Consider the following 11,668-nt stretch of genomic DNA (forward strand, 5'->3'; position numbering starts at 1 on the left):
ACATATTCTTTTTTCCACTATTACCCACTTAGCGCTACGAATGTCCAGTTGCATTTTCTACAGACAGTGTGTTTCAAAACTGCTCAATCAAAAGTATGATTTAACTCTGTTAGCTGAATGCTCAGATCAGAAAGAAGTTTCAGAGAATGCTTCTGTGTAGTTTATATTTGAATATATTCCTTTTTCCACTACTACGCTCTTAGCGCTCCAAATGTCCAGTTGCATTTTCTACAGAAAGAGTGTTCAGATCTGCTCAATCAAAAGTATGGTTTAACTCTGTTAGCTGAATGCACAGATCAGAAAGAAGTTTCACCGAATGATTCTGTGTAGTTTATATTTGAAGACATTCCTTTTTCCACTATTACCCTCTTAGCGCTCCGAATCTCCACTTGCATTTTCTACAAAAAGAGTGTTTCATAACTGCTCAATCAAAAATATGTTTTATCTCTGTTAACTGAATTTACAGATCAGAAATTAGTTTCACAGAATGCATCTGTGTAGTTTTTATTTGAATATATTCTTTTTCCCAATGTTGGCCTCTTAGCGCTTAGCATGTCCAATTGCAGTTTCTACAGAAAGAGTGTTTCAGAACGGCTCAATCAAAAGTAAGGTTCAACTCAGTTGGTTGAATGCACAGAACAGAAAGAATTTTCACAGAATGCTACTGTGTAGTTTATATTTGAATATATTCCTTTTTCCACTATTACCCTCTTAGCGCTCCGAATGTCCACTTGCATTTTCTACAGAAAGAGTGTTCAGAACTGCGCAATCAAAAGTATGGTTTAACTCTGTTAGCTAAATGAACATATCAGAAATAAGTTTCAAACAATGCTTCTGTGTAGTTTTTATTTGAAGTTATTATTTTTCCCAATTTAGGCCTCTTAGCGCTCAGAATGTAAAATTGCAGTTTCTACAGAAAGAGTGTTTCAGAAAGGCTCAATCAAAAGTAAGGTTCAACTCTGTTAGTTGAATGCACAGAACAGAAAGAAGTTTCATACAATGCTTCTGTGTAGTTTATATTTGAACATATTCTTTTTTCCACTATTACCCACTTAGCGCTACGAATGTCCAGTTGCATTTTCTACAGACAGAGTGTTTCAAAACTGCTCAATCAAAAGTATGGTTTAACTCTGTTAGCTGAATGCTCAGATCAGAAAGAAGTTTCAGAGAATGCTTCTGTGTAGTTTATATTTGAATATATACCTTTTTCCACTACTACTCTCTTAGCGCTCCAAATGTCCAGTTGCATTTTCTACAGAAAGAGTGTTCAGATCTGCTCAATCAAAAGTATGGTTTAACTCTGTTAGCTGAATGCACAAATCAGAAAGAAGTTTCACAGAATGATTCTGTGTAGTTTATATTTGGAGACATTCCTTTTTCCACTATCACCCTCTTAGCGCTCCAAATCTCCACTTGCATTTTCTACAGAAAGAGTGTTTCAGAACGGCTCAATCAAAACTAAGGTTCAACTCTTTTAGTTGAACAAACAGAACAGAAAGAAGTTTCACACAATTCTTCTGTGTAGTTTTTATTTGAAGTTATTATTTTTCCCAATATAGGCCTCTTAGCGCTCAGAATGTAAAATTGCAGTTTCTACAGAAAGAGTGTTTCAGAACGGCTCAATCAAAATTAAGTTTCAAATCTTTTAGTTGAACAAACAGAACAGAAAGAAGTTTCACACAATTCTTCTGTGTAGTTTTTATTTGTAGACATTATTTTTCCCAATATAGGCCTCTTAGCGCTCAGAATGTCCAATTGCAGTTTCTACAGAAAGAGTGTTTCAGAACGGCTCAATCAAAAGTAAGGTTCAACTCTGTTAGTTGAATGCACAGAACAGAAAGAAGTTTCATACAATGCTTCTGTGTAGTTTATATTTGAACATATTCTTTTTTCCACTATTACCCACTTAGCGCTACGAATGTCCAGTTGCATTTTCTACAGACAGAGTGTTTCAAAACTACTCAATCAAAAGTATGGTTTAACTCTGTTAGCTGAATGCTCAGATCAGAAAGAAGTTTCACAGAATGCTTCTGTGTAGTTTATATTTGAATATATTCCTTTTTCCAATACTACGCTCTTAGCCCTCCAAATGTCCAGTTGCATATTCTACAGAAAGAGTGTTCAGATCTGCTCAAACAAAAGTATGGTTTAACTCTGTTAGCTGAATGCACAGATCAGAAAGAAGTTTCACCGAATGATTCTGTGTAGTTTATATTTGAAGACATTCCTTTTTCCACTATTACCCTCTTAGCGCTCCGAATCTCCACTTGCATTTTCTACAAAAAGAGTGTTTCATAACTGCTCAATCAAAAATATGTTTTATCTCTGTTAACTGAATTTACGGATCAGAAATAAGTTTCACAGAATGCATCTGTGTAGTTTTTATTTGAAGATATTCTTTTTCCCAATATAGGCCTCTTAGCGCTTAGCATGTCCAATTGCTGTTTCTACAGAAAGAGTGTTTCAGAACGGCTGAATCAAAAGTAAGGTTCAACTCTGTTGGTTGAATGCACAGAACAGAAAGAATTTTCACAGAATGCTACTGTGTAGTTTATATTTGAATATATTCCTTTTCCCACTATTACCCTCTTAGCGCTCCGAATGTCCACTTGCATTTTCTACAGAAAGAGTGTTCAGAACTGCGCAATCAAAAGTATGGTTTAACTCTGTTAGCTTAATGAACATATCAGAAATAAGTTTCACACAATGCTTCTGTGTAGTTTTTATTTGAAGATATTATTTTTCCCAATAGAGGCCTCTTAGCGCTCAGAATGTCCAATTGCAGTTTCTACAGAAAGAGTGTTTCAGAAAGGCTCAATCAAAGTAAGGTTCAACTCTGTTAGTTGAATGCACAGAACAGAAAGAAGTTTCATACAATGCTTCTGTGTAGTTTACATTTGAACATATTCTTTTTTCCACTATTACCCACTTAGCGCTACGAATGTCCAGTTGCATTTTCTACAGACAGAGTGTTTCAAAACTGCTCAATCAAAATTATGGTTTAACTCTGTTAGCTGAATGCTCAGATCAGAAAGAAGTTTCACAGAATGCTTCTGTGTAGTTTATATTTGAATATATTCCTTTTTCCACTACTACTCTCTTAGCGCTCCAAATGTCCAGTTGCATTTTCTACAGAAAGAGTGTTCAGATCTGCTCAATCAAAAGTATGGTTTAACACTGTTAGCTGAAAGCACAGATCAGAAAGCAGTTTCACAGAATGATTCTGTGTAGTTTATATTTGGAGACATTCCTTTTTCCACTATTACCCTCTTAGCGCTCCGAATCTCCACTTGCATTTTCTACAGAAAGAGTTTTTCAGAACGGCTCAATCAAAACTAAGGTTCAACTCTTTTAGTTGAACAAACAGAACCGAAAGAAGTTTCACACAATGCTTCTGTGTAGTTTTTATTTGTAGACATTCTTTTTCCCAATATAGGCCTCTTAGCGCTCAGAATGTCCAATTGCAGTTTCTACAGAAAGAGGGTTTCAGAACGGCTCAATCAAAAGTAAGGTTCAACTCTGTTAGTTGAATGCACAGAACAGAATGAAGTTTCATACAATGCTTCTGTGTAGTTTATATTTGAACATATTCTTTTTTCCACTATTACCCACTTAGCGCTACGAATGTCCAGTTGCATTTTCTACAGACAGAGTGTTTCAAAACTGCTCAATCAAAAGTATGGTTTAACTCTGTTAGCTGAATGCTCAGATCAGAAAGAAGTTTCACAGAATGCTTCTGTGTAGTTTATATTTGAATATATTCCTTTTTCCACTACTACGCTCTCAGCGCTCCAAATGTCCAGTTGCATTTTCTACAGAAAGAGTGTTCAGATCTGCTCAATCAAAAGTATGGTTTAACTCTGTTAGCTGAATGCACAGATCAGAAAGAAGTTTCACCGAATGATTCTGTGTAGTTTATATTTGAAGACATTCCTTTTTCCACTATTACCCTCTTAGCGCTCCGAATCTCCACTTGCATTTTCTACAAAAAGAGTGTTTCATAACTGCTCAATCAAAAATATGTTTTATCTCTGTTAACTGAATTTACCGATCAGAAATAAGTTTCACAGAATGCATCTGTGTAGTTTTTATTTGAAGATATTCTTTTTCCCAATGTAGGCCTCTTAGCGCTTAGCATGTCCAATTGCAGTTTCTACAGAAAGAGTGTTTCAGAACGGCTCAATCAAAAGTAAGGTTCAACTCTGTTAGTTGAATGCACAGAACAGAAAGAATTTTCACAGAATGCTACTGTGTAGTTTATATTTGAATATATTCCTTTTTCCACTATTACCCTCTTAGCGCTCCGAATGTCCACTTGCATTTTCTACAGAAAGAGTGTTCAGAACTGCGCAATCAAAGTATGGTTTAACTCTGTTAGCTTAATGAACATATCAGAAATAAGTTTCACACAATGCTTCTGTGTAGTTTTTATTTGAAGATATTATTTTTCCCAATAGAGGCCTCTTAGCGCTCAGAATGTCCAATTGCAGTTTCTACAGAAAGAGTGTTTCAGAAAGGCTCAATCAAAAGTAAGGTTCAACTCTGTTAGTTGAATGCACAGAACAGAAAGTAGTTTCATACAATGCTTCTGTGTAGTTTCTATTTGAACATATTCTTTTTTCCACTATTACCCACTTAGCGCTACGAATGTCCAGTTGCATTTTCTACAGACAGAGTGTTTCAAAACTGCTCAATCAAAAGTATGGTTTAACTCTGTTAGCTGAAGGCTCAGATCAGAAAGAAGTTTCACAGAATGCTTCTGTGTAGTTTATATTTGAATATATTCCTTTTTCCACTACTACTCTCTTAGCGCTCCAAAAGTCCAGTTGCATTTTCTACAGAAAGAGTGTTCAGATCTGCTCAATCAAAAGTATGGTTTAACTCTGTTAGCTGAATGCACAGATCAGAAAGAATTTTCACAGAATGATTCTGTGTAGTTTATATTTGGAGACATTCCTTTTTCCACTATTACCCTCTTAGCGCTCCGAATCTCCACTTGCATTTTCTACAGAAAGAGTGTTTCAGAACGGCTCAATCAAAACTAAGGTTCAACTCTTTTAGTTGAACAAACAGAACAGAAAGAAGTTTCACACAATTCTTCAGTGTAGTTTTTATTTGTAGACATTATTTTTCCCAATATAGGCCTCTTAGCGCTCAGAATGTCCAATTGCAGTTTCTACAGAAAGAGTGTTTCAGAACGGCTCAATCAAAAGTAAGGTTCAACTCTGTTAGTTGAATGCACAGAACAGAAGGAAGTTTCATACAATGCTTCTGTGTAGTTTATATTTGAACATATTCTTTTTTCCACTAATACCCACTTAGCGCTACGAATGTCCAGTTGCATTTTCTACAGACCGAGTGTTTCAAAACTGCTCAATCAAAAGTATGGTTTAACTCTGTTAGCTGAATGCTCAGATCAGAGAGAATTTTCACAGAATGCTTCTGTGTAGTTTATATTTGAATATATTCCTTTTTCCACTACTATGCTCTCAGCGCTCCAAATGTCCAGTTGCATTTTCTACAGAAAGAGTGTTCAGATCTGCTCAATCAAAAGTATGGTTTAACTCTGTTAGCTGAATGCACAGATCAGAAAGAAGTTTCACCGAATGATTCTGTGTAGTTTATATTTGAAGACATTCCTTTTTCCACTATTACCTTCTTAGCGCTCCGAATCTCCACTTGCATTTTCTACAAAAAGAGTGTTTCATAACTGCTCAATCAAAAATATGTTTTATCTCTGTTAACTGAATTTACAGATCAGAAATAAGTTTCACAGAATGCATCTGTGTAGTTTTTATTTGAAGATATTCTTTTTCCCAATGTAGGCCTCTTAGCGCTTAGCATGTCCAATTGCAGTTTCTACAGAAAGAGTGTTTCAGAACGGCTCAATCAAAAGTAAGGTTCAACTCTGTTAGTTGAATGCACAGAACAGAAAGAATTTTCACAGAATGCTACTGTGTAGTTTATATTTGAATATATTCCTTTTTCCACTATTACCCTCTTAGCGCTCCGAATGTCCACTTGCATTTTCTACAGAAAGAGTGTTCAGAACTGCGCAATCAAAAGTATGGTTTAACTCTGTTAGCTTAATGAACATATCAGAAATAAGTTTCACACAATGCTTCTGTGTAGTTTTTATTTGAAGATATTATTTTTCCCAATAGAGGCCTCTTAGCGCTCAGAATGTCCAATTGCAGTTTCTACAGAAAGAGTGTTTCAGAAAGGCTCAATCAAAGTAAGGTTCAACTCTGTTAGTTGAATGCACAGAACAGAAAGAAGTTTCATACAATGCTTCTGTGTAGTTTCTATTTGAACATATTCTTTTTTCCACTATTACCCACTTAGCGCTACGAATGTCCAGTTGCATTTTCTACAGACAGAGTGTTTCAAAACTGCTCAATCAAAAGTATGGTTTAACTCTGTTAGCTGAAGGCTCAGATCAGAAAGAAGTTTCAGAGAATGCTTCTGTGTAGTTTATATTGAATATATACCTTTTTCCACTACTACTCTCTTAGCGCTCCAAATGTCCAGTTGCATTTTCTACAGAAAGAGTGTTCAGATCTGCTCAATCAAAAGTATGGTTTAACTCTGTTAGCTGAATGCACAAATCAGAAAGAAGTTTCACAGAATGATTCTGTGTAGTTTATATTTGGAGACATTCCTTTTTCCACTATTACCCTCTTAGCGCTCCGAATCTCCACTTGCATTTTCTACAGAAAGAGTGTTTCAGAACGGCTCAATCAAAACTAAGGTTCAACACTTTTAGTTGAACAAACAGAACAGAAAGAAGTTTCACACAATTCTTCTGTGTAGTTTTTTTTTGTAGACATTCTTTTTCCCAATGTAGGCCTCTTATCGCTCAGAATGTCCAATTGCAGTTTCTACAGAAAGAGTGTTTCAGAATGGCTCAATCAAAAGTAAGGTTCAACTCTGTTAGTTGAATGCACAGAACAGAAAGAAGTTTCATACAATGCTTCTGTGTAGTTTATATTTGAACATATTCTTTTTTCCACTATTACCCACTTAGCGCTAGGAATGTCCAGTTGCATTTTCTACAGACAGAGTGTTTCAAAACTGCTCAATCAAAAGTATGGTTTAACTCTGTTAGCTGAATGCTCAGATCAGAAAGAAGTTTCACAGAATGCTTCTGTGTAGTTTATATTTGAATATATTCCTTTTTCCACTACTACCCTCTTAGCGCTCCAAATGTCCAGTTGCATTTTCTACAGAAAGAGTGTTCAGATCTGCTCAATCAAAAGTATGGTTTAACTCTGTTAGCTGAATGCACAGATCAGAAAGAAGTTTCACAGAATGATTCTGTGTAGTTTATATTTGGAGACATTCCTTTTTCCACTATTACCCTCTTAGCGCTCCGAATCTCCACTTGCATTTTCTACAGAAAGAGTGTTTCAGAACGGCTCAATCAAAACTAAGGTTCAACTCTTTTAGTTGAACACACAGAACAGAAAGGAGTTTCACACAATTCTTCTGTGTAGTTTTTATTTGTAGACATTCCTTTTCCCAATATAGGCCTCTTAGCGCTCAGAATGTCCAATTGCAGTTTCTACAGAGAGAGTGTTTCAGAACGGCTCAATCAAAAGTAAGGTTCAACTCTGTTAGTTGAATGCACAGAACAGAAAGAAGTTTCATACAATGCTTCTGTGTAGTTTATATTTGAACATATTCTTTTTTCCACTATTACCCACTTAGCGCTACGAATGTGCAGTTGCATTTTCTACAGACAGAGTGTTTCAAAACTGCTCAATCAAAAGTATGGTTTAACTCTGTTATCTGAATGCTCAGATCAGAAAGAAGTTTCACAGAATGCTTCTGTGTAGTTTATATTTGAATATATTCCTTTTTCCACTACTACGCTCTTAGCGCTCCAAATGTGCAGTTGCATTTTCTACAGAAAGAGTGTTCAGATCTGCTCAATCAAAATTATGGTTTAACTCTGTTAGCTGAATGCACAGATCAGAAAGAAGTTTCACCGAATGATTCTGTGTAGTTTATATTTGAAGACATTCCTTTTTCCACTATTACCCTCTTAGCGCTCCGAATCTCCACTTGCATTTTCTACAAAAAGAGTGTTTCATAACTGCTCAATCAAAAATATGTTTTATCTCTGTTAACTGAATTTACAGATCAGAAATAAGTTTCACAGAATGCATCTGTGTAGTTTTTATTTGAAGATATTCTTTTTCCCAATGTAGGCCTCTTAGCGCTTAGCATGTCCAATTGCAGTTTCTACAGAAAGAGTGTTTCAGAACGGCTCAATCAAAAGTAAGGTTCAACTCTGTTAGTTGAATGCACAGAACAGAAAGAATTTTCACAGAATGCTACTGTGTAGTTTATATTTGAATATATTCCTTTTTCCACTATTACCCTCCTAGCGCTCCGAATGTCCACTTGCATTTTCTACAGAAAGAGTGTTCAGAACTGCGCAATCAAAAGTATGGTTTAACCCTGTTAACTTAATGAACATATCAGAAATAAGTTTCACACAATGCTTCTGTGTAGTTTTTATTTGAAGATATTATTTTTCCCAATATAGGCCTCTTAGCGCTCAGAATGTCCAATTGCAGTTTCTAAAGAAAGAGTGTTTCAGAAAGGCTCAATCAAAAGTAAGGTTCAACTCTGTTAGTTGAATGCACAGAACAGAAAGAAGTTTCATACAATGCTTCTGTGTAGTTTATATTTGAACATATTCTTTTTTCCACTATTACCCACTTAGCGCTACGAATGTCCAGTTGCATTTTCTACAGACAGAGTGTTTCAAAACTGCTCAATCAAAAGTATGGTTTAACTCTGTTAGCTGAATGCTCACATCAGAAAGAAGTTTCACAGAATGCTTCTGTGTAGTTTATATTTGAATATATTCCTTTTTCCACTACTACTCTGTTAGCGCTCCAAATGTCCAGTTGCATTTTCTACAGAAAGAGTGTTCAGATCTGCTCAATCAAAAGTATGGTTTAACTCTGTTAGCTGAATGCACAGATCAGAAAGAAGTTTCACAGAATGATTCTGTGTAGTTTATATTTGGAGACATTCCTTTTTCCACTATTACCCTCTTAGCGCTCCGAATCTCCACTTGCATTTTCTACAGAAAGACTGTTTCAGAACGGCTCAATCAAAACTAAGGTTCAACTCTTTTAGTTGAACACACAGAACAGAAAGAAGTTTCACACAATTCTTCTGTGTAGTTTTTATTTGTAGACATTCCTTTTCCCAATATAGGCCTCTTAGCGCTCAGAATGTCCAATTGCAGTTTCTACAGAAAGAGTGTTTCAGAACGGCTCAATCAAAAGTAAGGTTCAACTCTGTTAGTTGAATGCACAGAACAGAAAGAAATTTCATACAATGCTTCTGTGTAGTTTATATTTGAACATATTCTTTTTTCCACTATTACCCACTTAGCGCTACGAATGTCCAGTTGCATTTTCTACAGACAGAGTGTTTCAAAACTGCTCAATCAAAAGTATGGTTTAACTCTGTTAGCTGAATGCTCAGATCAGAAAGAAGTTTCACAGAATGCTTCTGTGTAGTTTATATTTGAATATATTCCTTTTTCCACTACTACGCTCTTAGCGCTCCAAATGTCCAGTTGCATTTTCTACAGAAAGAGTGTTCAGATCTGCTCAATCAAAAGTATGGTTTAACTCTGTTAGCTGAATGCTCAGATCAGAAAGAAGTTTCACAGAATGCTTCTGTGTAGTTTATATTTGAATATATTCCTTTTTCCACTACTACTCTCTTAGCGCTCCAAATGTCCAGTTGCATTTTCTACAGAAAGAGTGTTCAGATCTGCTCAATCAAAAGTATGGTTTAACTCTGTTAGCTGAATGCACAGATCAGAAAGAAGTTTCACAGAATGATTCTGTGTAGTTTATATTTGGAGACATTCCTTTTTCCACTATTACCCTCTTAGCGCTCCGAATCTCCACTTGCATTTTCTACAGAAAGAGTGTTTCAGAACGGCTCAATCAAAACTAAGGTTCAACTCTTTTAGTTGAACACACAGAACAGAAAGAAGTTTCACACAATTCTTCTGTGTAGTTTTTATCTGTAGACATTCCTTTTCCCAATATAGGCCTCTTAGCGCTCAGAATGTCCAATTGCAGTTTCTACAGAGAGAGTGTTTCAGAACGGCTCAATCAAAAGTAAGGTTCAACTCTGTTAGTTGAATGCACAGAACAGAAAGAAGTTTCATACAATGCTTCTGTGTAGTTTATATTTGAACATATTCTTTTTTCCACTATTACCCACTTAGCGCTACGAATGTCCAGTTGCATTTTCTACAGACAGAGTGTTTCAAAACTGCTCAATCAAAAGTATGGTTTAACTCTGTTATCTGAATGCTCAGATCAGAAAGAAGTTTCACAGAATGCTTCTGTGTAGTTTATATTTGAATATATTCCTTTTTCCACTACTACGCTCTTAGCGCTCCAAATGTGCAGTTGCATTTTCTACAGAAAGAGTGTTCAGATCTGCTCAATCAAAAGTATGGTTTAACTCTGTTAGCTGAATGCACAGATCAGAAAGATGTTTCACCGAATGATTCTGTGTAGTTTATATTTGAAGACATTCCTTTTTCCACTATTACCCTCTTAGCGCACAGAATCTCCACTTGCATTTTCTACAAAAAGAGTGTTTCATAACTGCTCAATCAAAAATATGTTTTATCTCTGTTAACTGAATTTACAGATCAGAAATAAGTTTCACAGAATGCATCTGTGTAGTTTTTATTTGAAGATATTCTTTTTCCCAATGTAGGCCTCTTAGCGCTTAGCATGTCCAATTGCAGTTTCTACAGAAAGAGTGTTTCAGAACGGCTCAATCAAAAGTAAGGTTCAACTCTGTTAGTTGAATGCACAGAACAGAAAGAATTTTCACAGAATGCTACTGTGTAGTTTATATTTGCATATATTCCTTTTTCCACTATTACCCTCCTAGCGCTCCGAATGTCCACTTGCATTTTCTACAGAAAGAGTGTTCAGAACTGCGCAATCAAAAGTATGGTTTAACCCTGTTAGCTTAATGAACATATCAGAAATAAGTTTCACACAATGCTTCTGTGTAGTATTTATTTGAAGATATTATTTTTCCCAATATAGGCCTCTTAGCGCTCAGAATGTCCAATTGCAGTTGCTAAAGAAAGAGTGTTTCAGAAAGGCTCAATCAAAAGTAGGGTTCAACTCTGTTAGTTGAATGCACAGAACAGAAAGAAGTTTCATACAATGCTTCTGTGTAGTTTATATTTGAACATATTCTTTTTTCCACTATTACCCACTTAGCGCTACGAATGTCCAGTTGCATTTTCTACAGACAGAGTGTTTCAAAACTGCTCAATCAAAAGTATGGTTTAACTCTGTTAGCTGAATGCTCAGATCAGAAAGAAGTTTCACAGAATGCTTCTGTGTAGTTTATATTTGAATATATTCCTTTTTCCACTACTACTCTCTTAGCGCTCCAAATGTCCAGTTGCATTTTCTACAGAAAGAGTGTTCAGATCTGCTCAATCAAAAGTATGGTTTAACTCTGTTAGCTGAATGCACAGATCAGAAAGAAGTTTCACAGAATGATTCTGTGTAGTTTATATTTGGAGACATTCCTTTTTCCACTATTACCCTCTTAGCGCTCCGAATGTCCACTTGCATTTTCTACAGAA

This window comes from Symphalangus syndactylus, chromosome 12 (assembly GCF_028878055.3).
Source record: "Symphalangus syndactylus isolate Jambi chromosome 12, NHGRI_mSymSyn1-v2.1_pri, whole genome shotgun sequence".
Classification (NCBI taxonomy): Eukaryota; Metazoa; Chordata; class Mammalia; order Primates; family Hylobatidae; genus Symphalangus; species Symphalangus syndactylus.